At 40.9% G+C, this 27333-nt stretch overlaps 1 long non-coding RNA gene across 1 annotated transcript in view; it reads left to right on the forward strand.

Annotated features, from left to right (window-relative positions):
* Positions 1-20712, forward strand: part of LOC118238324 — a 61036-nt gene extending 40324 nt beyond the window's left edge. The window contains exon 4 of the long non-coding RNA XR_004769292.1: positions 20183-20712. This is a non-coding gene — a long non-coding RNA (uncharacterized LOC118238324). The remainder of the gene's footprint in view (positions 1-20182) is intronic.
* The last annotated feature ends 6621 nt before the right edge of the window (positions 20713-27333 follow it).

The raw sequence follows: 27333 nt of genomic DNA on the forward strand, positions 1-27333 counted from the left end.
AGAGTTTAGTAGAGACATTTCAAGAAAAAGACATGTTTAACTCTATAAAAATAAATTTGTCATGTTCAAACGTACCAAGGACAGACATCTGTCTTGACCAGAGTGTTCATTTTTCAATGTAAGTGGCAGTACTCAGGTGACAATCCTGTGTCACCCAATGCAGATTATCACATCCCTGAACTTATTTTCTAAAAGAGGACATGGACTTCCTGCCCTGCAGATATTTCTTAAGAGCTCTGTTTGTGAAATGTATAATGTAGACATTGATATTGGAAGAACTCTAAGGTTGGCATGATGGCTGCAGGGAAAGTACTTGCCATATACAGAAAGAACTGGCTCCATGAAGTTGTCTTCTGACTCCAAAATGCCATCTGTGTCACACACTCATGCACTCACATCATAGACACACAAAGTAATAAATAAAATGTTTAAATTGCTTTAAACCTATTTCATATACAGTTTTCACAGTAAGAGGAGATGAAATCTGCCTTGTAACCATGAGGTCCTAGAATTCCTCAGTAGAGAAAAAAATCTGGGTCTTTGCTTCTTCCCCGTGTGAATCAGGGCACATGGAGGTTCTGAGGTCCTGCTGCCATTAGGAGAGAATGGAACAGAAACAGCATCAAGAGTCCTTCAGAAGGAGTGGGAAGAACAAATGTTGGTAGGAAATTGTCATGAGAACCCAGGAGCCTTTGGAATATTCTGGTAGGAAGGAGTACCAGTCTTCAGTCCAGCTCATGTTGGTGAACTGACTTACACAAAGGTAGGCGATCACTAGTGGCCAAGTGGATTCTAAAGTTATGTTCTTTTAGCCTGTATCATGTGTTTCTCTTACCCTGGTGTCTAAATTCAGTAGACCTGGTTTCTGAAGTCAACTGCATCTGTGACCTTGGCATAGGATTGTCACTGAGCTGTGCTTTTCCCATCTGGACAGTGCAAAAATTGGATTCAGAATGTATGTGAGTGAAACAGGGTAATGTATGTGGAAACCCCTTTCAAGCTGTAAGGCACTTGAAAAAGCGGTTACATCCATGGAAGCAAACTGAGTTTGGTTAGACTCACTGACCCTCTAAGCAATTTTTCTATGTTGCTGCATGCATGTGTGTACATGAGTGTGTGTGAGCTGCATGGAGGCCAGAAGCTGATGTCTGATATCTTTGTTCTACTCTTGATCTTAAATTTTGAGACAAAGTTTCTAACTAATCCTGGAACTTGCTAATTCAGCTAGACTGGCTGATCAGCAAGCTCCAAGCATCCTCCTACCTGTTTCTCCATCATTGAGATTACAGGTGCATATCTGGCTTTATCTGTGATTATTGGGAATCCAAACTCAGGTCCTCTGGCCTGTGCAGCAAACACTCTATGAACTGAGCCATCTCCCAACCCCAGAAAATTTCACAGTAGATCAGTTCTTGCCCTCTCCCCTTAAACATTATACAGGGATTCAAAGCCTATTAATACATTGTAAAACAATGATTGATATGGTGGTCAGTCACAAGCTCAATAAGAGTACCCTGAAGGACCATAGAAGGGTCTGGGAAGAGCCTGACTCCTTCAAGTTGCCTGCAGCATTATGTAGGTGCCTCCTAGCGTCTCTTTCCTACTGCTGCTACAGAAGAGGACAGTTAATAAATTGCGCTAATGTCGATGGGAGTGTTCACCAGGGATGTTTGGAAAGAGTAATCTTCACATTTAGAAGTATTTTCTCATTATGGATAATGGGATGATGAGATGAAAAATGATCTTGACTACTTATGATCCTAAGGAGCCTTCAGCCTGAATAATCTATGGAGAATCAGACATAATGGCAGCAAAGAAGTAACTCATTTGCTACAAGGTCCGTGTAGTTATTTAATCACTTTTCTTGTCATATAAATACGTGATCCCATGCAAAGTGGCAGGAAGTTACCAATGGCATAAATTGTAGATTGGTGGAGGTGGCCTAGAAAATGCTATGAAAGAAGAGCTTTGTTCCAGACAGCTCTGTGATGGAGCCCATGCTCCTTCCTTATGGTGCAAGCTTTGCAGAATAGAGGGATTGGAATCTTTCACTTTGTCCTTAGACTATTCCCCATTATGAAACAGGGATGTATGAAATTGGCAAGTCAAACTTGGATCTTGTTTGGGCTTCAAAAGAGAACATTAGAGTGAAAAAAACTTTTAGAGAATACTAGAATATGAAGTTATTATTACTTTACTTTAAAATTTTAGATAATTTAGGCCAAAGAATAAGATGAATATGATTAGCTACATATGATAGACCTATCTATCAGAAAGAGTAACCATGGAGATGGGACAGGGACAAAAAGGCCCATCTGGATTTTGATCTCAGCTGAAAAAATTTAGCAAAGAACACAGGGTGTTCAACTCTTGTTACAGATGCCAGGGACTGTAGGAGGGCAGAGTGGGGTGGGGGGAGCAGGAACAGACTCAGCATCTGCAATGTTCTGACAAGCTGGTCAAGGATAGGGCTAGAAATGTATGGTTGCAAAAGGAGGAGTGGGGCAAGTGAGATGGCTCTGTAGTTAGCCCCAAAGCCTGGCTACTTGAGTTTGATCACAGATTCCACATGATATAGGGAGAGAACTGACTCCCTTGGATTGTCCTCTGGCCTCCACATATATGCTGTGCGCGCGCGCGCGCGCGCACACACACACACACACACACACACACACACACACACACACACATATATGCTGGCGCGCGCGCGCGCGCACACACACACACACACACACACACACACACACACACACACACACACACACACACACACTGAATGCACCAAAAACATTAAAAGGTAGATTGGTCTTAGTGATATATTCTGGCCCTTCTTGGACCTCCAGGAGTTTTCAGTGACTCAAACTGGGGTTGTACTAGTTTATTTTTCTCGACAAAATCAATTGAAAAAAGAAAGGGCTTAATTTGGCTCACATTTTCAGGGTACAGTCCATCATGGCAGGGGATGATGGCACTTGGTGTTCCATTTACTTTCTCCTTTTTATTCTTCAATCCAGGCTGCAAGCCAAGGAAATGCTGCTGCTCAAATTCAGTATGTGTCTTGCTTCCTCAGTTACCCCAGTGCAGACAAACACTCATAGACATATCCTGAGGCTTATCTCTGATGTGAGTCTAGATTCTGTCAAGTTCACAGTATTAACCATTATAGGGATCATGTTCAAAGATAAGCATATGCACATGTCTTGACACAGAAGACTCCAGCAGTCATAGCCATGGAATCAAATTGTTTGGTTAGATCCACTGACTGCCATTCCTTGGTGAGTTTAACACTGGATCAAGTCTTGCCCTCTTTTCCAAAAAGTATGCATGCAAACTAAAAGTCCATTAAAATATTGTGTAGTAAGGGGTGGTCAGCCTCTTTAGCAAGAACATCCTGAGGGGCCATGGGGCAGTGAGGAAAGCCTCTGCTGTTGATATCACTAAACATGATGAAGTAAGTCTTCTATTAAGAGAGCTGTAATCACCACCACCACCCTGGCTCAGAGCTGCTCCCATCAAGAGCTGAGGCAATAAAGGGACCTTTGATGTGGGATAATGCTCTTGTTCACTGTAAAGATTTGTCACTCATATTGGTTTAATAAAATGCTGATTGGCCAGTAGCCAGGCAGGAAGTATAGGCAGGGAAGAGGAAAGGCAGAGAAGGAGTCGCCAGCCAGATGTAGAGGAAGAAAGATGAAAATGTCTTAATGAGAAAAGGTACCAAGCCACGTGGCTAAACATAGATAAGAATTATGGGTTAATTTTAGTTGTAAGAGTTTGTTAGTAATAAGTCTGAGCAATAGGCCAAACAGTTTATAATTAATATAAGCTTCTGTGTTAATTTGGGACTGAACAGCTGCATGAGGGGGAGGGACAGAAACTTCCATCTACAGGACCTATGGGGACAGTACTATCCAACAGAAACAGTGCAAATCACAGAACCAGTTTCAGATATTCCAGAGCACATGTACAAACTGAAAAGAGAGGCAATGAATTGACTAATTTTGCTGTTTTGTTAACCCAAATTAAGATTGTCAATGAACAATGGGATATTTTACAATCTTTTATAACCCCTATTCTTGGAAATCTGATATAAATTTTACCTTTTGTACTTCCTTCCTTTTTTTCACATCTCAATTTGTACTATTTACATTTCAAGCTTTATGGTCACGTGTAGCTGGTGGTGAATGTTTATTAAAACACACAATCCCCACCCTCATGATACCACTTAAGTTTAGTTTGTTTTGAAAGAATGGATTCTCAGAGTGTCAGCAGTAGGAGAAGAGAATGTTTATTTATTAACAAATGACATCTAAAACCAAGTCATTATTATCTTAAGAGTTAAAATATTTATCAGGAGAATTTGGATAAATGGTTTTCTCAGCTTTGAAAAAGAGAGAAACCGCAGAGGGAAAAAGTAGATTTAGCACTATAAAGTAAAACATTTTGGATGGTGAAAAAAGTTAGAATAATCATTAAAAGGGACACTGCAGAAATTTTAATGAATGTCTATACAACTTTAAAAAATTCATTCAAATACAGAAATCAAATTCATACCTTATTTGATTCTGAGATATTTAATAGGGAAAGAAAATAATGAATAGAATGTATCATCTGTCTATTTGTTAAATGAATTCAAACCAAACCATTGTTAAATCAAGGCAACACTTTATACTTATTAATGAAGCCATTATGATAATACTGATAAAATTATAGTACAAAGAATACATAGACAAAGTCCGTTAGAAATGTAACACGACACAATAGTACTGGAGGTTTAAATGGTCCCCATTTTCTCACTGCAGTCCCATTTCCTACATACCAAGGACACAGTCCATTAAAAGAGAAGGCAAATGTTTGAAAGTATTCATTTCCACTTGTCACTAATAGTGAAAAATTGAGAAGTAATTAGGCAAATGATACCAGATCATCTTAATGTACTGTGATGCAGCCACCAGAGTGGTAATTATGAAGGTTTAGATGAAAAAATGTTTTAAGTATACTAAATGGAACATAAGAATGTAGAACTTTTAAGTATCCATTTATGATGGCAGTTTGACTCTATGCAGGTGGACAAAGACCAGAATGGGATTATATAAAAATCAGAATGATTGTTTAGAAGGTGGAGAGACTATGGTATGAATTAAGTTTATAAACACATTTGTAACACAGATGAGTATAATCGACAGTGCTTGAAAAAGTGCAGGTGCACTTACACTGATGGAGGACAAGATAGCCAAAAAGGCTCATAGGTGGAGACTTTGACAATAGAGGATTGGCCTTTGAGATCCCTCAGTCCCAGAAGCAGAACATCTGAGTCACCCACGGGATGTCATAGTGGCTGTGGGTGACTCAGCAAGCAGCATTAGAATTTGTCACTAAGTTGAAGCCAGGATATGAGCAATGGTTTGGCAACTAATTTCTTACTCGTATGGGCCTCAGAGCTCTGAAATGTACTTAAAAGATTAATTTTTGTATACTCCATCCTTCTTACTATAACCAAGTACAGCAGGATATAGGAAATAGGACAGGTAGGTTTCAGTCTCACAGTGGGTCCAACTTGTAGCCTATGGGTAATGTGTGCCCCAGTATCACTATGAATACAGCCCAACATGAAATAAACATTAGTAGTGTGTGTGTGTGTGTGTGTGTGTGTGTGTGTGTGTGTGTGTGTGTGTTATGGTTTCTTTTGTAACTTGGATATGTGGTTATTGAACATGAACTTTGAGATGACAGTGTCATACTACAATGTGAAAAGGTTGGACACCCATTTGTTTCAAACTCTAAATATAGGGATTCATTTAGGAATAGGTACATAGTCCAGTGCCGGTCAGGGACAACCAAACCTAGGACCTTTCTTTAATTCCTGGGGAGAAAAGCTCTGTTTTTCATATAGAAGTAAAGCATAGAGACCCTGCAGCTATCTTATTCCCACAAGAGGCATCATTGGTTGAAGTGAATGAAGTAGAGCAAAACTCAGTTTTGGAATGTGTGGACATAATGATTTATAATCTTGTTGTCTTGACATTGGCATTTGGTGATCAGGATGGTGATGGTTTCTGCTAATCTTAAGGTAATGCCTGCCTCTTGTCCAGCCCCAGCCTGCCTTCTGTTCTTTCTCATGTAAAGGCACTGAGGACAACAAAAGAACATCATGGATTTTTGTGTATGTTTATTATGGTATAGATGGGTCAGGGAAATGGATAGAGACACTGACTCCAAGGGAGAGTTCTATGGTGTCGAGATATGAATCACACTCAAAGGCTCCCAACACATAGACATAATAGTACCTGAGAAGTTGGAAAGGCTGATAATCTTGATCTGGCCATTAACCATTGTATACATGTATCTAATTCCAATTCCACAAACATTTACAAATATATGCCAGTTAAAGAAAGGCTCAGTAAAAACTAGTATACACGAGCAATAAAGACTTAGCAAATACAAAATAGAAAATACTTCCACTTCCAGTACAAATTAATTCCATCTGTATTTTAGAAATTAAAATACAGTAAGAAATGAGTAAAACTTAAATGGAGAAATTTGAAATTGTAATTTTTATGGGAAGACATAAAAGAATGGAGAGACAAGCTGCTACTAGATGGAAGGATAATAGTTTGTAAAGGTACTTATTTCCCTTAAAATAAAGTTTGGGGAGGTGTGGATGTCACTTATTTTGGAGAGTGCTTGCCTAGCATGCTAGCATCACATAAACCAGCTGTGATGGTGCAGGAGATGGAGGCTAGACTAGACTACATGAAACCTTGTCTCAGAAGAAAAGAATCAGAGAAAGAGCAATGAATTGACCAATGGCTTCCTAAAATATAAAAGGGATAATGCATAAGTTGTGACCCCATAGTAATTTGAAAGTGTGGCATTGACTTTTAGACACTGAATTGAAGACATGTCTCTGGAAGAATTCAGATGTAGACTAGTTAAACATGGGACTTCAGTTAATGGGAAAGCAAGGGCTCTAGTAAGTGGAATAATATTGGACACACAATAAATGATTCTGGGATCAAGGGCTCTTCATTTGGAAGAGAGTCTAGATGAAACAGTTTGAGTATTATAGTCTACACAGAGAAATACATTCCTGATGTTAATAAAGTAAGTACAAGAGGTGCCATGACTACAAAACCTATAGAATCTTTAGCAGAAAAACAAAGTAGTATTTTGTAATCTTTAACAGTGAAGCCCTCCCCAAGACATTAAAGGTGCATACATGTATGTTGTGGAATATTAGTTGATGATATGTTACATTTGTTTATTCAGTGGGATATTTATTTAATGATGCAAAGCTGTGTTGCATTTATATTGTTGTTGTTTTGTGTCGCATTCTTTTATGTTGCATTTTCTTAACTCTGTAAAGCTGTATTAGTTTGCCTGTCTAAAACACTTGATTGGTCTAATAAAGAGCTGAACAGCCAATAGCTAGGCAGAAGAGGGATAGGTGGGGTTGCCAGACAGAGAGAATAAATAGAAGAAAAAATAAAAAAAGTAGTATCGAGAAAAGGAGGAGAGGAGGACATCAGGGGTCAGCCACCCAGCTACACAGCAAGCTACAGAGTAAGAAGTAAAAAAAGGTATATAGAATAGAGAAAGATGAGGAGAACATCTCAGAATTCCTCCAACACTCAGTGCTAAGGCATTTCTGCATTGTAAGGACTCTGATCACCTGTCAGTGCTTCTCCTGGAAAACATGGCAGAGTTTAAAACAGTGCAAGCTCAGAGACAGGCAGCAAGGAGAATGAGCCATTTCAATTCTGATGGTCTGTTCCCTTCCAAGGGACTGGGAAGAAGATGCCAACTAGAGTGGAGGGAAGTCTGGCTGGGCTGACTCCCACACATCAGTGCCTACAGACTTCGCCATGAGTAACAGAAATGTTACATGTGTATTCTATGGCAAGCATTATCCTAAAGGCTACATTCCCGCCCCCCAAATAGAGAAAGATAAAAGCACAGAGGCAAAAGGTAGATGGGATAATGTGAGCTAAGAAAAGCTGGCTAGAAACAAGCCATGCTAAAGCTGGGCATTCATAAGAAAGAATAAGCCTCTGTGTATTTATCTGGGAGCTAGGTGGTAGGCTCCCAAAGAGTAAACAGTAAAAAATAACTAACAACAGATGTATATACATGTGCATTGTTTGGGAATGATTTTTGATTTTATATAAAAGTTGCAAAGACCTCCTGAAATTAACAACTAGTTTAACACAAAGGCATGAAGTTTGACCACTCAACGTTAAAATACACACCCACCCCCTTCTCAAAGAGTACGAAAAAGGCAAATTAGTAGAACTTATGTTGAGCTTCAGGGTTATGCTCTGGACAGACTGATGAATATATCAGCATACTCAGCAGGGAGAGTATTAATCATATCTAATAATGAGTGCATATAATCAGAAGTAGAAATTGGTACAAAATATATGGGAAAAGAAAAAATGGACAGTTTAGAAAAGGAAGAAAAATTATGTTCAACGTACTGGGAAAATGAACCCAGGCAAAGTTATAGTTAGAAAAATCAAAGTGAAAACAAAATAACAGTATCCCTCTATTAGAATGTAAAAAAAAAATCATTAAACTTGGAAACTTAGGGCTGTGGACATAGCTCAGTGGTAGAGCTCTTGTTTGGTGTGTCCAGGGCTCTGGGTTCAATCTCTAGCACTAGACGGAAAAAAAAATCAACAAACTGATAATACCAAACATGGGAAGATGTACACATTTGCCTATCTTGTTGGAGGAAGTGTGAGTGTCCAGGATGTTTTGTTAAAGTGTAGAAGGTAAGCTACAGTGCTCAGAGAAGATAGCTGGTGTAGTGGGTATGCCTCTACTCAAAACACCTCAAGAGGCAGAGGCATGGGGTCAGGAGTTCAAGCCCAGCCTTAGTTGATAGTAGGGTCTGATCCTTTCTGCATTAAAAAAATATTGTATTTGTATTTATGAATAAATGAATGCAAAGTAACATATAGGGTACCCACCAAAGAATATGGAAAGGGGTCATTTGTGTTTTAGTCTTAGTATTACATTTTTATGAATTCATTGAGAATTTTGTACAATATATTTTGGTCATATTCATCCCTCCCCCCCTACTCTTCCTAGACCCACTTCCTTCTCTACCCACCCAACTTTGTATTCTATCTACCTATCTGTCTGTTTGTCTATCTGTCTTATGTTACACTCATCAAGTCCACCTTCCACTGGAGGATGGTTGACCTACCACAGACCACACACTTAAAGAAAACTAACTCTCCTCCCAGCAGCTATAAATTGCCAATTCCTTTTCAGCAAGGGGGTGGGGTTGTGTGTGAATTTGAAGTCAGTCTGGGCTTATGTAGTGTGAGACCCTGTCTCAGACCAACATCCAATAAACATATCATCTTACTGTTAAGTATTTGATATATTTAAAATAAAAATTAACAATTTAGAAGACTGAAGGTACCTGTGTATGCCCGTTTAGAAGGCATTGCTTGATCCTGGATCCTATGCCAGGTAGATCGGGCTGCCTTGAGGGAGCACAGCCCTGTGTAGTCATGTCTTCTCTCAGGCAACTTAGGTGAGTGACTTCTGAACAGGGCAGAGGGCCTTTGCCAGTGCAGGCTGGCCACTGGCAGTGCTTACCCCAAGGCTGGTGGTGCATTAATCAGAGTGCTTCACTGTTAACACTGGTGTTTCGGAAACACTGACAATCAAGAAGGAAACAGAAGATAGCCTATCACCAGTCAGAGTGGGCCTTGCTGTTTCTCTGATTCAAGTAAAACATGCACCCAACTGTGAGTTTTAAACAGTGTTATCAGGCTGTGTGACAGCTCATCCAGGAGCACAATATGGTTGCACAAGCTATAAGCCAAACCTCAAATGTCCTTTTGTGAGCCAGAGGATGAGAGAGTTGTAGGTACTTTGTGGTGTTGGGATTGGGTTGTGTGCACTCATACACACTGATATGTGCACCTGCACAAACAGGTGTGAAAGCCCCAGTTTAAAATAATGAATACTGTTTTCCTTGTAAATCATCAAAATATTCTTCAACAATGTAATTTTGGAATAAGAAGACACATTCCCAAGGGGCTGGGATGACAAACCAAGTTCTGGTAGGAGTCATGCTGGGTTTGTTTCTTTGCTAACAGTGTGTCATCCACTTATTCATCCATCTTATGTCCTATTTGTAAGTAAGCAAACAAACAAAAACCCAGAATTCTGAACATAGAATGCAATTTAAATATTAGTCCTTTGTGGAACTGTTTTTGCAAATGTTTCCACTTGCAGAATCTTCCATATCATTTTAAAAACAATTTGCAAATTACTGTGTATTGTGGTCACCATTTTGCATCCTTGAAGGGAAAATATTTTTTATCTTTTATTTATTATTAATAATTAATTAATTAAATTACAACTAATATCACCTTCTTCCTTGCTCTTAGTTCTTCTCCCTCCCTTCCCCTCTGCTTCCCTGAACCACTTCTCCTCTGTTTCTATTCAGAGAAGAGAAGGTCTTCCATGGATATAAACAGAGCATATCAAGTTAAAGGCTGGGTAAGGCAACCCAGTATGAGGGAAAGTGTCTCAAAAGCAAGCAAAAGAATCAGAGACAGTCCCTAATCCCACTGTTAGGAGTTCTGCAAGAAGACAAAGCTACACAACTATGTCATATATTCAGAGGGCCTAGGTCAGTCCCAGGCCGACTCCCTGGTTGTCGGTTCAGTCTCTGTGAGCCCCTATGATCCCAGGTAAGTCGATTCTGTGAGTTATCTTGTGTTGTTTTTGACCCCCTGGCTCCTATAATTCATCTCACCCCTCTTCTGGAGGATTCCCTGAGGTCCACCTAATATTACGCTGTGGGTCTCTGCATCTGTTTCCATCAGTTACTGGGTGAAGCCTTTCTGATGACAATTGGGCTAGGCACAGATCTGTGAGTATAGAAGAATATCATTAGTAATCATTTCATTGATTTTTTAATTTGGCCAGTTGTGTTTGGTTCTGTCCTAGGCCTTTGGATTGTCGAGCCTCTGAGTCCTGGCCTTCTAGGCAGTGCCAGGGGTAGGCTTCCTCTCATGACATGGGTCTCAAACTGGATCAGTTATTGGTTGACCACTCCCATAATTTTTGTGCCACCTATACCCCAGCACTTCTTGTGGGCAGGACATATTGTAGGTTGAAGGTTATGTAGCTGGGTTGGTGTCCCAGTCCCTCCACTGGAAGTCTGGCCTGGTTACAGGAGATGGCCAGTTCAGGTGCCATATCCTCCCTCCACCCTTTTGGGAGCTTAGCTTGGTCACTTTCATAGGATACTGGGAATTTCCATTGCACTAGGTTTCCAGTTCATCCAGAGATGCCCCCCCATTCTAGTTGTATCTCCCAGTACTCTCTGCCTACATCCTCCCCCTACCCAATTCTTCCTGTTCCCATCCACTTCTCAACCCGCCATGTCTATTCTATTTCCCTTTCCCCAGGAGATTCATATGTCCCCCTTTGAGCTCTCTTTGTTACTGAGCTTCTCTGGGTCTTTGGATTATAGCATGATTATCCTTTACTTTACAGATAATATCCACTTATGAGTACATGCCATGTTTGTCTTTCTGGGTCTAGGTTACCTCACTGAGGATGAATTTTTTTCTCATTCCATCTATTTGCTTTCAAATTTCATGATGTCATTGTTTTTAATAACTGAGTAATAATCCATTATGTAAATGTACCACTGTTTCTTTATCCACTCTTTGGTTGAGGGACTTCTAGGTTGTTTCCAGTCTCTGGCTATTATGAATAAAGCTTCTAAGAACACAGTTGAGCAAGTGTCCTTGTGATAAGATGGAACATCTCTTGTGGTATAGCTGGGTCTTTAGGTAGAAGATCTAATTCCCAATTTTCTGAGAAACTGCCATATTGATTTCCAAAGTGTCTGTAAAAGTTTACACTTCCACCAGCAATGGAGGAGTGTTCCCCTTACTCCATATTCTCTCCAGCATGAACTGTCACTTTGGTATTGATCTTAGTCATTCTGACAGGTGTTAGATGGAATGAATCTTAGTTCTTCTGATATTCCATGATAGCTAAGGATGTTGAACATTTCTTTTAAGTGTTTCTCAGCATTTGAGATTCCTTTGTTGAGAATTCTGTTTAGATCTGTACCACATTTTAAATTAATTTTTTTGGTTTGTTGATGTTTAGTTTCCTGAGTTCTTTATATATTTTGGAAGATAGCCCTCTGTCTGATGTGGGGTTGGTGAAAAATCTTTTCCAATTCTGTAGGCTGTTGTTTTGTACTATTGATGGTGTCTTTTGCTTTACATTTATTAAATATTGATCTTTGTGATTGCACCATTAGTATTCTCTTCAGGAAGTTGTCCTCTTTGCTGATTGCTCAAAGTTATTTCTCACTTTCTTTTCAAGCAGGTTCAGTGTTTCAGATTTTATGTTGAGGTCTTTGATCTACTTGGGCTTGAGTTTTGTGCAGAGTGATAGATATGGATCTATTTGCATTCTTCTACATGCCAACATCCAGTTAGACCAGCACCATTTGCTGAAGATGCTTTCTTTTTTCCATTATATAATTTTTGTTTCTTTGTAAAAAATCAGGTTTCCATAGGTGGATGGAATTACATCTTCATCTTTGACTTCATCCAATTGATTAACCTATTTGTTTTTATGCCAATACCATGTTTTTTTATTAGTATAGTTCTTTAGTACAGCTTGAAATCAGGGATGGTGATACCTCCAGAAGTTCTTTTATTGTACAGGATTATTTTAGTTATCCTGTTTTTTCCCATATGAGATTGTGTTTTGTTCTTTCAAGGTTTGTAAAGAATTGTGTTGGAATTTTTATGGGTATTGCATTGAATCTGTAGATTGCTTTTGGTAGATGGACATTTTTACTATGTTAATCCTACTGATCCATGAGTATGGGAGATATTTCTGTCTTCCTATATCTTCTTCAGTTTCTTTCTTTAAAGACATGAAGCTCTTGTCATATAGCTCTTTCACTTGTTTGGTTAGAGTTACCCCAAGATATTTTATATTTGTGGCTATTATGAAGGTTGTTGTTTCTCTGATTTCTTTCTCAGCCCATTCATTGTATATAATTGGGCTACTGAATTTTTGAGTTAACCTTGTATCCAGCTACTTCACCAAAGGTGTTTATCAATTGTAGGAATTCCCTGGGAGAACTTTAGGGGTCTCTTATGTATTTGGGGTCACTATTATGTCATTTGCAAATAGTAATATTTTGACTTCTTCCTTTCCAACTGTATACCTTTGATCTCCTTTTGTTGTCTTAGTACTCTAGCTAGAATTTCAAGTACTATATTGAATACATATGAAGAGAATGAACAGTCTTGTCTTATTCCTGATTTTAGCAGAATTTCTTTGTGTTTCTTTCATTTAATTTGATGTTGGCTATTGGCTTGCTTTGTATTGCCTTTATTATATTTAGGTATATCCTTTGTATCTCTGATTTCTCCAAGATCTTTATCATGAAAGGGTGTTGGATTTTGTCAAAGGCCTTTTCTGCATCCAATGAGATAATCTTGTGGGTTTTTTTTCAGTTTGTATATATAGTGGATCACATTGACTGATTTTTGTATGTTGAACCATCCCTGCACTTCTGCAATGAAGCCCACTTGATCATGGAGGATGATCTTTTGGATGTGTTCTTAGATTCAGTTTGTATTTTATTGAGTATTTTTCATCAATATTCATGTGGGAAATTGGTCTGTAATTTTCTTTGTTGAGTCTTTGTGTGGTTTGGGTATCAGAGCATCTGTGGTTTCATAGAAAGAATTTGGCAATGTTCCTTCTGTTTCTATTTTGAAAAAGGGTTTGTCTATCTTGTTGATTTTCTCAAAGAATCAACTTTTTGTTTGATTCTTTGTATTGTTCCCTTTGTTTCTATTATATCTATTTCAGCCTTGTGTTTGATTATTTTCTGTCATCTACTCCTCTTAGGTGCATTTGCTTCTTTTTGTTCTAGAGCTTTCAGGTGTGCCGTTAAGTTGCTAGTATGAGATCTCTCTAATTTCTTTATGAAAACAATGATATGAACTTTCCTCAGCACTGCTTTCATTGTGTCCCATTTATAAGTTTGGAATTCTAGGAAGGCTTAATGGCTTTGTTTCTTCCTGGACCCAGTGGCTATTCAATAGAGAGTTGCTCACTTTCCATGTGTTTGTAGGCTTTCTGTTTCTATTGTTGTTGAAATTCAGCTTCAATCTACAGTGGTCTGATAAGTTAAAGGGGGTTATTTCAATTTCCTTGTATCTTTTGAGTCTTGCTTTGTGACCGAGTATGTAGTCAGTTTTGGAGAAGATTCTGTGAGGTGCTGAGAAGAAGGTGTTGTGTGTACTCTTTCCCACCAGCCACCTGGGTCCCGTTGCTGCTTCAGCCCCCAAATAACACACAAGACACTATAATAATTATAAATCTGTTGGCCATTGACTAGGGCTTCTTATTGGCTAGCTCTGTCTTAATTACTAACCCATTTTTATAAATCTAAGTATTTCCACATGACCTTATCTTACTGGAGAAAAGATCTGGGCCTCTTACTCCATTGGGGTCTATATCACATCTTTCTGTGCCTACACTTTCCAGAATCCTCCTCATCTCCTAGACCCACCTATCTTTCTTCCCTATTGGTCAACAATGCTTTATTCATTAACCAATAAAGGAAACTTATTTACAGAATGATATCTCCCATCAAGAAGATATATCTATATCTATATCTATATCTATATCTATCTATCTATCTATCTATCTATCTATATATATATATATATATATATGTTTTTCAAGACAGGGTTTCTCTGTGTAGCTTTGGAGCTTATCCTGGCACTTGCTCTGGAGACCAGGCTGGCCTCGAACTCACAGAGATCCTCCTGCCTCTGCCTCCCGAGTGCTGGGATTAAAGGCGTGCGCCACCAACACCCGGGCTAGGAAGGTATATTCTTTTGTGTTTGGGTGAGATGTTCTGTAGATATCTATTAGTTCTATTATTTATTTGTTTAATTTCTGTCTGAAAGTCCTGCCCATTGGTGAGAGTGGGATGGTGAAGTCTCCCACTTCTCTTACAAATGTGGGTGCCCTTGCATTTGAGGTTTAGATATTCAGAATTGAAACATCGTCATGGTGGATTTTTCCTTTGATGAGTTTGAGGTGTCCTTCCCCATCTCTTTTGATGAATTTTGGTTGGAAATCTATTTTGTTAGATATTAAAATTGCCATACCAGCTTGCTTCTTGGGTCCATTTGCTTGGAAAATCTTTTTCCAACCCTTTACTCTTAGGTAATGTTCGTCTTTGATGTTGAGGTTTGTATCTTGTATTCAGCAGAAGGATGGATATAATTTTTGCATCTGTCCTGTTAGCCTATGCCTTTTTTGTAGTAATTAAGTTCATTGATATCGAGAGATATTAATGACCAATGATTGTTAGTTAATTCCTGTTATTTTGTTGTTGATTGTGGTGGAGGTAGTATGTGTGTGTTTCCCCTCTTTTGATTTTGCCTTGTGAGATTATTTATTTCCTGTGTTTTCATGGTGTAGTTAACGCTCTTAGGTTGCACTTTCCTACCCACTTTCTTTTTTTGGGGGGGGGTTCGAGGCAGGGTTTCTCTGTGACTTTGGGGGCTTTCCTGGAACTAGCTCTTGTAGACCAGGCTGGTCTTGAACTCAGAGATCCACTTGCCTCTGCCTTCTGAGTACTAGGATTAAAGGCATGGGCTACCACCACCCAGCTACTAGCACTTTCCATAGAACTAGATTTGTAGATAGATGCTGTTTAAAATTTACTTTGTTATGGAATATCTTGTTTTCTCCATTTAAGGTGATTGAAAGTTTTGCTGGGTATAGTAGTCTGAGCTGGCATCTGTGGTCTTCAGGTCTGCAAGATATCTGTCCAGAACCTTTTGGCTTTTAGAGTTCCCTTTGAGAAGTTGGGTATAAGTCTAACAGGTCTGCCTTTATATATTACTTGGCCTTTTCCCTTTGCAGCTTTTAATATTCTTTCTATGTTCTGTATGTTTAGTGTTTTGGTGGTAAGGGGTCTTCCTTTTCAGGTCCAATCTATTTAGTATTTTTTAAGTTTCTTGTACCTTTATAGACATTTTCTTCTTTAGGTTAGGAAAGTTTTTCTTGTATGATTTTGTTGAAGATATTTTTCTGGGCCTTTGAACTGGGAATCTTCTTCTATTCCTATTATTCTTAGGTTTGATCTTTTCATAGCATCCCTGATTTCCCGGATGTTTTGTGTCAGGAACTTCATAGATTTAGCATTTTATTTCACCAATTTATCAATTTCTTATATTGTGTCTTCTACACCTGAGATTATCTCTTCCATCTCTTGGATTCTGTTGTTGATACTTGTGTCCATAGTTTCACTTTGAACTAATAAAAAAATAAAAAAATGCTTTTATTGAATGAGCCAACTGGTCTCACAAAAGGAGTTATGTGCCAAAGCCAGAATTAATGCTCACCTATAGGTTCTGCACCAAAATAATTTCCTATATTGAAAACTGAAGCAGAGTATTTTTTCCCTTGGCTTCCCCCTCCTTTTTTTTATTTGTTCAAATTAGGAACAAGCTTGCTTCACATGTCAATCCCTTCTCCCTCTCCCTCCTCTCCTTCCAAGCCCCCCACTAGTCCCCCATCCCATCCCCCCTCCTCTCCCGAGGGAGGGTAGGACCCTCCATGGGAGCTCCCCAAAGTCCACCACATCATCCTGGGCCAGGCCTAGGCCCTCCCCCATGTGTCCAGGCCAAGAGAGCATCCCTTCATGTGGGATGAGCTATCAAAGTCCTTTCTTACACCAGGGAAAAATACTAATCCACTACCAGGAGCCCCCTAGAGTGCTGAGGCCTCCTCTTTGACATCCATGTTCAGGGGTCTGGATCAGTCCCATGCTGGCCTCCCAGACAGCAGTCTGGGGTCCATGTGCTCCCCCTTGTTCAAGCCAGCTGTTTCTGTGGGTTTCACCAGCCTGGTACTGACCCCTTTGATCTTCATTCCTCCCTCTCTGCAACTGGGTTCCAGAGTTCAGCTCAGTGTATATCTGTGGGTGTCTGCCTCTGCTTCCATCAGCCACTGGATGAGGGCTCTAGGATGGCATATAAAGTAGTCATCAGTCTCATTATAGGGGAAGGGCATTTAGGGTAGCCTCTCCACCATTGCCTAGATTGTCAGTTTGTGCCATCTTTGTAGATCTCTGGAAATCTCCCTAGGTCCAGATCTCTCCTTGGACCTATAATGGCTCCTGCTGTTATGGTATCTCTCATCCTGCTCTCCTCTATTCTTCCCCCAACTCAATATTTCTGCTCCTGCATTTCCTCCTCTCCCCTCCTCTTCTCCTCCTCTCATTCTGCTGTCCCCTACCCTCATGTTCCCAATTACCTCAGGAGATCCTGGCCCTTCCCATTCCTAAGGTACATGCATTTTTCTCTTAGAGTCCTTCTTTTTTCCTAGTTCCTTTGGTGACCAGGATTGTAGGCTGGTATTCCTTTGCTCTATGTCTAAAATTCATATATGAATGCGTACATACCATTTTTGTCTTTTTGTGACTGGTTTACCTCACTCAGGATGGTTTCTTCTAGTTCCATCCATTTGCCTTCGAATTTCAAGATTCCATTGCTTTTTTCCACTGAGTAGTACTCCATTATGTAAATGTACCACATTTTCTCTATCCATTCTTCAGTTGAGGGGCATCTAGGTTGCTTCCAAGTTCTGGCTATTACAAACAATGCTGCTATGAACTTAGTTGAACATATGTCCTTGTTGTATGAATGGAAGCAGAGTATTTTAAAATAGTTTCTTTAACCCAGAATCAGATCCTTTTATTAATTAATATAATTAATTAATATCTATAAATAATGTAATATAGATAATAATTAACATGTAATTTCAGAGTCTTCAGATCAACTTTATTTGATTGATAGGGCACTTGGCTCAAGACCCTGCTCTTGGCTGGTGATGAAACTTCCTTTTCAGACACTGCCATCCCTGTCAATGCTTTTAATCATGTCTAATGAATGGTGCCAGGGGAAGGCCACCTCTTAAGACCCCTGCTTTCTTCAGTGCAGGCTCTGGTCGTAGTGCTCCACGTGGATGTTGTGACATAGTCAAGCCACTCAGTGACTGAATCTCCCCAGTCACTGCCTTCCTGGCCTGTCAATGTGGTGACAGGAAGGTTGTCATTCCAGGACCTAGCCCCTCAGCTTTGCCATTTAGCTTGAGCAGCTCACACTAGACTCCAGTCTCCTGCAATCTGGCTTAATTAGCAAAGCTACTCTTTCAGCCCCGAACTCCCTAGGTGCCTTCTCTGGTGACCAGCCGTGGAGTGAAGTTACTGCTAGATTCATAGGTTGCAACCCTGGCTTTTGATTATGGTCCCTCATTATGCAGTCAGGAGTTCTGCCTCAACATTAAAGGGATGAAAGCAGACCTGAGTCAGGGAAGATGAGACCCAGGTTCTGGTGGGGACAGCCAGTCAGGTTGGGCAGGAAACCTGTCAAAGTCAGCTAGCTGGGAAGGGGAGGGAGTGGTGGTGGTTGTGACAGGGAGGGTGTAAGGGTGGGCACAAGGGCCTGTACCTTCATTAGTGTGGTTCCTCCAGCTGTAGGACTTGTGATCTGCAAATGCAGGGTGTGGGAGTGGGGGCAGGGGTGCTAAGGGCTGGACAGTGTCCAAGTCTGGCCAATAATCACAGAACATGTGATTTGATAAGGCTCTGTGGAGGCAAGCTCAAACTGAGTCATGGGTGAAATATAATCTTTTTTTTCCCTGTTTCACACTAATATACTTTATTTACTTTTAATCTTTGTTTCTGAGAATTTTGTACATGTACACATTGAAATACAATCTTATCTATCCGAATTTCACCCTTCCTATTTCTTCTGTGTGTTCCCCTCAACACACTCTCTCCCAACTTCATGATTTTTTTTTTTTTTTTGTGATAACCTACCAAGTCCAGTTAGTTGCTGCCTGTATATACATGCATGTGTCCATCACCTGGAGCACAGGAACTTAACAGTGGCTACATCCTCTCCACCCAGTGATTCTCCCAGAAAATACCCACTAGGCCCTGAGTTTAGGGTGGTGCCTGGAGATTGTCTACCCCATGTTTTCTGGAATTTTGGCTGTCTTGGTCTTCAGTAGATCTTGTGCAAGTGACCACACCTGCCCTGAGTTCATGAATACAGTAGCCATGCCATATAGTGTTGTGCCCAGATTTCAGAACTGCAAAAGAACCTGCCAACAAACAACGATACGACTCACTGAATGCAAGGACAAAGGTTTCTTTATTGACTCGAGGAAACGAGCTGCAGCAAGCCCCTCCCCCACCCCTGTATTAAGGTTGAGCATGGCATTCCACCATAGGGAATGGGCTCCAACAAGCTAGCTCATGCAAAATGAAGGACAGATCCTTGCTGAGCGGTGGTGGCGCATACCTTTAATCCCAGCACTCAGGAGATAGAGACAGGCTGATCTCTGTGAGTTTGAGACCGGATTAGTCTACAAGAGCTAGTTCCAGGACAGCCTCTAAAGCCACAGAGAAACCCTCTCGAAAAACAAAACAAAACAAAAAGATGATCCTGGTCCTACTGCCAGAGGCCCCTCAGATAGACAACTACACAACTGTCTCCCACATGCAGAGGGCTTAGTTCTGTCTCATGGAGGCACTATGCCACAAGGACACTTGCTCAACAATGTTTAAAGCAGCATTATGCATAATAGCCAGAACCTGGAAACAACCTAGATGCCCCTAAACTGAAGAATGGATAAAGAAAATGTGGTACATTTACACAATGGAATATTACTCAGCTGTAAAATACAATGACATCATGAAATTTGTGGCAAATAAACAGAATTAGAGAAAAACCATCCTGAGTGAGGTAACTCAGACTCAAAAAGACAAAAGCAAGGCCAAAGAGGGTGGGAGCTCGTGCTGCTGGGAGTTGTCTGTAGGACAGCAGCATGGGGCTGAGGACCCTCTGGCAGATCAGTGATTTTGCACAAACAAATTTACTATTTGGACAAATATGAGGACTAGGAGTTTGAGTACTGGCATGTCATGTTGCCCAAGGACATAGCCAAGCTGTTCCCTAAAACCATTTGATGTTTGAATATGAATGGAGAAATCTTGGCATTCAGCAGAGTCAGTAATGGGTCCATTATATGATTCATGAACCAGAACCTCACCTTACTTTTCTGGCAGCCACTACACAAGAAGCCAAAGAAATGAAGCCGACGAACCACCCTTCAGCCCCAAGCTTTACACAACCGCCTTCCTTCCTACCATCTTTCTGACAGCATGAAGGACGATCGTTCAATACACTGTTTGAATGTGCTAGTACTGGCTTTGCTTCTTGAGTTGAGCCACCAAAGTCACAACCTGTCAGATGAGTGTGACCTCAAAGCCCTAGTGTGTTCTGTATCCAGCAGGCCATGCTTGCCATCTCTCAGAAACATGTGAAAATCAGATCACGGCTGTTACAGGGATGGTATGAAATTGCTGTTGTGATTTTTACTATTGAGTATTGTATTTATGGTGGCTTATGGATTTATGTTTCAATGTATTGGAAACTTTCCATTTTAGCTGACAAATCTCTTCCATGTTACAAACTTTGATTAAAGGAAGTTTAAAAAAATAAAATAAAACAGACTCAGAAAGACAAACACAATATGTACTCACTCATAAGTGGATACTAATTGTAAAGCAAAGGATAACCAAACTACAATCCACAGCTCCAGAGAAGCTAGGTAACAAGGAGGGCCCAAAGAGGGTTGCATGGGTCACCCTGGGAAGGGGAATTAGATGAGATCTCCTGGGTAAACTGGGAGTGAGAAGGGCCAGTAAAGGGGGGGGGGAGAATGAGGGTTGAGAACACGAAGGAACAGGTTGGTTGAGTGGGGGAGGGATGGAGTGGGAGAGTAATGAAAGAGATATCTTGATACAAAGAGCCATTCTGGGGTTAGGGAGAAACCTGGTGCTAGGGAAATTCCAAGGAATCCACAAGCATGACCCTAGCTAAGACTTATAGCAATAGTGGAGAGGGTATCTGAATTGGCCTTCTCCTGTAATCATATTGGTGAGTCTGATTGTTTCTGAGATGTATTCCTAACAGTCAGTTGTACTTTATGATGTTGTGTTTGATTCTGATGTATGAGAAATGTTACCTCTCAGAATAAGATTGACAACACAAATATATAGCAATTACTTTCCTGTTCAGTTTTGGGGGTAAGGATGTTGTACTCTCATAGTGCCACTGAGGTTGTGTTGTTAAAAGAAGGGGGCATTCCCTTAGAATTCTATTGGACTGAGTCTTTGCCCTCAAGTGGAAGACCAGCATGAAAGTATAAATACACTGGCAATCACAGTAACAATAAATACACTCTTCTCTGTGTGTGGTTCATATTTTTGTAAATTAAACTTTGGTTAAAATATAAATATCTCATGGCTGATTCCATATACTCTCTGGATGGAATGCAAAATTGTTGCTAAACTAGATAAAGTGGAACACAAAAGACACAAAATCCATAATGTAAAGAATCAGTTACTAACTAATTCATTCTTTATTTGACACATATTAAAGGGCATCTATTGTGAATCACTCTCTGGAGACTCAGGGTGAAGGAAACATACAAACTCCTTTCCTCACTAAACAGACACTCATGTGGAGATGAAGTTACTGAAAAGACTGTCACAACAGGCCTAGTGCCAAAGGCTTTATCTGTGTCATCTGGAACTGTGGGAAATGTAAAATCTCAGAGTCCACCCAAGAAGTTCTGGGCAGGCTCAGAGATGTGTGCCTTAGCAAGCTCTCTGGATGGTCAAGAAGTCTTCTCAGTTCAGTGAACTGCTATGCAGTGATGGAGTAGACCCTCAATTGCCTCATGTAGTTGAGCATGGTTAGGTATTTTACTTGGATTGAATATGGATGGTTCCTGAAAAGAGGGATCACAGAAGACAGTTGGGGACAGATGCCTTGCCTGGGAATACACACAGAGTATCTGAGGAACAGAAAGAAGGCTGATGTGACTAGAACATAGTTACCAAGGCGGAGGATACTGCTGGTGGGTGGGTAGGGCTTAGCTGTAGACACAATCACTTGGAGGTTCTGTTAGCATGAAGGCTAGTATGTCTTTGGGGGATGAAAGTCTGCACTTTAACAGCACCTGATAATAACATTGCTCTGGCTTGTGGGCCACAGCTTGAGCAGCCAGACTACATTGCTATTATGAGATACCAACAGTACTGAGATCTGTGGGTGTATTATAAGTGGTTTGGACTTATTTTGAGTTTTCTGCTTTGCTTCATTGAGTTTTAATGTCATTAGGACTTTGTTCAATGGGATGAGATTAGGTAACCTTTGGAATAGTTGAGTTACAATGACTGAAATTTGAAAGGAGGGTCATGTCTTCCTTCTTCCTCCCTCCCTCCCTCCCTCCCTCCCTCCCTTCCTCCCTCCCTCCCTCCCTCCCTCCCTCCCTCCCTCCCTCCCTCCTTCCTTCCTTTTTTGTGTATCTGAGTGTGTATGTATGTTTGTGTGCACATACATGTGTGTCAAAAGAGGACATTGGGTCACCCACAGCTGGAGTAACAGGAGACCACACTCAGGTCTTCTAAATGAACAACAGGGCTCTTAACTGCTGAGCCATCTTTCCAGCCCCAGGGAGGATCATGTATTTTAGTGCTGAGTGGAAGAATCTGGCCAGGAGTGGCTTGTCTTGGCCTCAAGAGGACTAAGGATTTGTTTAAAACACAGATCTTCCTCCCATTCTACTCAGCTCCTGAGCTGGCCACAAGAGCTTTCAAGAAAATTAAACATTTATTTATTGTGTGTGTGGATGTGTGCATGCACACATACCATGACACTCATTTGGAGGTCAGAGGACAGCTTCTCTTCCACCATGTGGTTTTCTGGGGCTTGGTGGCAATCACCTTTACCTGCTGAGCTGTCTTGCTGACCCCCAGTAGGTCCTTCTTGCTACCTTTTGGTTTGGTTTCTTTCCTAGTTCAATGCTGGTCTGATGATGTCTAACCCTTGGGCCTCTTCCAAGCACTAGTTTCCCAGACTAGGTGTCAGGTGATGCCTAACCCTTGGGCCTCTTCCAAGCACTAGTTTCCTGCTAGTGTCCCAGACTAGGTGTCAGGGCTTGCTTTCCATCTGTTCTCACCCTCTTGGGCAACAAGGCCCTGAGGCCAGCTGAGGGACAGTCCATGCTGGGGCCAAGACTTCAGACTTGTTCTACAGACCATAATCCATCTCTATTATTTTGGACTCATGGTGAGTGTTTCTTTTGTTTCTTGGTAGTCCTCATGCATTTTTTTCAAATTTGATGTCCTAACTGTACATCCCATGGCATATAACAAGCAAGTACCCTGATAGTTTGTGTCACTTGGCTTACTTTTTCTACCCTTCTACAAGGCCCTTCCCATCATATTATCAGGAAAACTTTGAAGTGAGTTTGTAACCCTGCTGAGTTTCTGCTCCTTAGCTCTGTGCTGACCCTGCCTGGCCCCTGGAGCTTCGCCCTACTTTATAGTGGTTCCTTTGAGTAGCAAGTGACCTCTAAGATGCCCTCTTGCCCTCACGTTTCTTCTTTCTTTTTCCCATTCATCAAACACTTATTGAGTGTGCATTATCTGCATCAGGTCCAGGGGTACAGAGCTGAATAAACTGAGTTTCTTTCCATCTCCTGGACCTCACTGTCTAAGGGGGAAAAATAGCAAGTGGTGATTAGAGTAGTTCAGAAGGGTCAGCAGAGAGACAGAGAAAGATGGATGGGCACCAGGAGAAAATGAATGTTTGCATTACAGGTGGGAGTGAAGGGAGGTTTCTAAGAGGTTTCAGAAGGACAACAAGGAGTGGGAAGGTTGCTGAAGTCTTGGATTTATAGACTAGGAGGGATGGAGAGAATACCAGAAATTACATTTTGGTTGACTTAATAATGAGCCATCCAGTGTGTGACAGGACAATGACATAGATCATTTAAATTCATACCATCTCTGCCTTAAGGCTTAAACATTGGATCTTTTTTTTTTTATAGTCAGTCTGCCTTGTATTTAAGTACACAAATATCCAAGAAAAATAAGCATCACAATTTCTGTTTAAATTTGAGCTGAGAAAAAGAATGAAATAGGGCTCTCCCTTCCCCCTCTCTTCCTTCCTCCCTCTCTCTTCCTCTATCTTCTCTTCCCCCAGGATACATTTGGTTTCTAAAGAGCTAAGGAATTTTGTGTTTTAACTCTAGTATTATTTGAATTTTATGTGCTACATAGCAAATAATAACAGCAAGTACATTATATCCAGAAAGAGGTTTTGTTCTTGTTGCTGTAGGGAAAAAATTAGCTCACTAACACTTCACCCCCCAATTATGCTGTTCTTTCAACAGAACTCTGCTCATCAAGATAACTGACAGCTTCAATTGTTATTTGTAAAAAGTTGACATCCAGGCTGGGCATCCTGCCTGCAGAATGGCACAGGCTGAGGATGAATGGAAAGTTAACGAGCCCCTCTATCCCCCCCACCAAACCCCAGCATGAAGTACAGTCAACAGCATCTGGCTTAGTAACACACATAGGGAAACATAGGGACTCCAGGGAGGATGAAGTCATCACATTCCTACCTGGATAAAAAAAAATGAAGATGGCGAATTCTCTGCTTATCCATCAAAAGAGCATATGTCTTGTCATAGAGTACCATTTCCTTGTGGCCTCAGCATTTGCCTTAACCCCCTTAATGTCCCTGCTCTTCTCATGCAATCTGGCCCACAGTAGGCACTTCCCAAAAATTTTATTGTAATTGAGCAGAGTTTTATTACCCTTTGGATGAAAGCATGATGGTTATATTGTCTTTACTACTAGAGCTCCTAGGAAAGGAATTGCTTAGCTGTGCATTCCACTGCCCATGTCACAAGCATGCTAGAGGGACCTCATGTCTTCTCACTCACTCACTCATTTGATCCCTGCCTGGGGTCTCAGGTTGCTCTGGGCTCCTGGCAGGCTGGTAGTGTTATTCAGCCAGTTCTTGCTTCCTCTTTTTGGACTGTCCCCGTCCCCATTTTTTCATATAGCACTTACAATGAAATTGGATTCTCTCTGAGTGTTTCTCTCTTTTTAAAACCGAGCCATGAACTTTGATCCCTAAAAAGCTGGGGATTGAACCCAGCTAGATACACCTAGATCTTGCTAGATGTATTGCCATGACAGAATAACTGAGAAAGTCAACTTAAAGGGAGAAGAATTATTTTGGATCATGGTTTTAGGGGATACAGTCCATCTTGTGGATGAGAGTATGTGTCAGGAGTGCCTTGCCACCTCACCTTGACAGCATGGGGGAGCTGAGAAAACTCCTGGGTATAAAAAGAACTGAAGTAACACCCTTGAGGCCTGACCTACAGTGTCCACCTTTCTCCGTCTAAATTATACCTCCTAAAGTCCCCATAACCTCATGAGTCTGTGGGTACATCTCTCATTTAAACCATGACACTGTGGTGCTGTCTACTGTTGTCTATGTTCTTGGCCCTTCTGAAATAGTTCATTGGTGACTCAGTGTCATTAAAGCTGGGACATAGAGATGACATGGAATACCACAGTTCAACTATTATTTCTTCTGAAGTTTGAACTTCATTGAAGTACAAGTGGTAGAAATCAAAGACAAGACTCCCATGCAAGCTCTGTGCTCCAGCTGGCAGGGTAAGGAAGCATACATACCCAAGGAGTGGGGCTTATACTCACTCTCTTAGATGTCTACTGTCATGGAAGGTGGCACTGGAGACTTGATAGGAATCATGCATTCAAAATAGTGTGTGTGTGTGTGTGTGTGTGTGTGTGTGTTATATCTGTTCAGGCACAGAAAACAGATATGCATATTTGATAATGACTTTTAAAAACTTGGCTTTTCAGGTGATGGTGGTGCATACCTTTAATCCTAGCACTCAGGAGGCAGAGACAGACAGATCTCTGAGTGTTCAAGGCCAGCCTGGTTTACAGAGCAAGTTCCAGGACAGGCTTGAAAAAACAGAAAACAAAAACAAACAAACAAACAGCCCCCAAATCCAAAACCCAACCCTGCCCCCAAAACCTCCACAGACCAAAACCCCCAAAAATCTTGGCTTTTATTTTTCTTTCACAAATTGTTTTGATGCAGTGACTCAAAAATATCAGGACCCACTGTCACTTCAATTCTTTACCTGTTGCTTATTGCTTTCCTCGTTGAGCTACCATTGCTCTCATAAAGTCTAGACCCACGTTCTCAATTGATGGTTGTCTCATGGTTACAGGAAGGCTGCCGAAGCCGTCTATGTCATGGCTGTGTTCAATGGAGGAGAGTAAGGACAATAGTTTATGCTACATCTGTTCCTTGTATATGAACTAAATCAGATGTTCTCCCCGATGGCTTCCTCTTATAAGTCTTTGATTAGAACTGGGTTCTTAGGGCCATCCCCAAACACAGGGAAGCACGGAAAGTGAGGAATGGATCTGCTGCTGTCATGGACAGCCCAGACGGGTCATTAGCAAGGAAGAGGCAGGGCAGACATTGACAGGGAATGGACATCCAAGCACAGCAGGATTTAGCCCTACTGGAGGGCATACTTTAAATAATACCCAAATGTTCAGATACAGCAAGGAAAGCTTAAGTTACTTTGTTGTTGTTCACAATGCCCTGGCAAAATGCAAAGTGCACCAAGTTTGACTTATTTTTTGCCACATTGGCCACTGGCTCTGATAGCTGGGAAGGAACTTACCAGTTGTAGCTATCTGCATTTTTAACCTGTTTTAATTCTAACTCCTAGCAGTATTGAGCTTCATGGTGGGTTCTTAGTATTTTGAAACCTCCAAAGATATTCTGCATGGCATGGTATTGAACACTGTAATACCAGTACTTGGGAAGCAGAGGTTGTGAGTTTGAAATGAACTTGGGCTAGCAAATTTGAAGTCAGCTTGAGGCTAGCTAGTGAGATTCCATCTCAAAACCAACCCAAATTATAACAACAACAACAACAACAACAACAACAACAACAAACACACACACACACACACACACACACACACACACACACACACACACACACACACACAAACACGTACATCACATAAACAGAGAATCTCAGAGTCTATATCATCCTCAGAACTGCAGTGAGAGGCAAACTTTTGTCAGGATACCATTAACTGGTTCATCTGCTACTTGAGTGACTAATATGCCAGACAGCTCCCAGTGCAGGTAACTCCAATTAGTGTCTTAGTAAGACCAGTCCCCCCAGAATCCCTCACTGCTCATCAGAAATTTGGACAGGGAAATGACTACTGTACATTCTTCCAAAGACTTTCTTGTCCCCAGAAAGATGGTGGAGTGCAATGAC

The sequence above is a fragment of the Cricetulus griseus genome, chromosome 3, assembly GCF_003668045.3.
Source record: "Cricetulus griseus strain 17A/GY chromosome 3, alternate assembly CriGri-PICRH-1.0, whole genome shotgun sequence".
NCBI classification, from domain to species: Eukaryota; Metazoa; Chordata; class Mammalia; order Rodentia; family Cricetidae; genus Cricetulus; species Cricetulus griseus.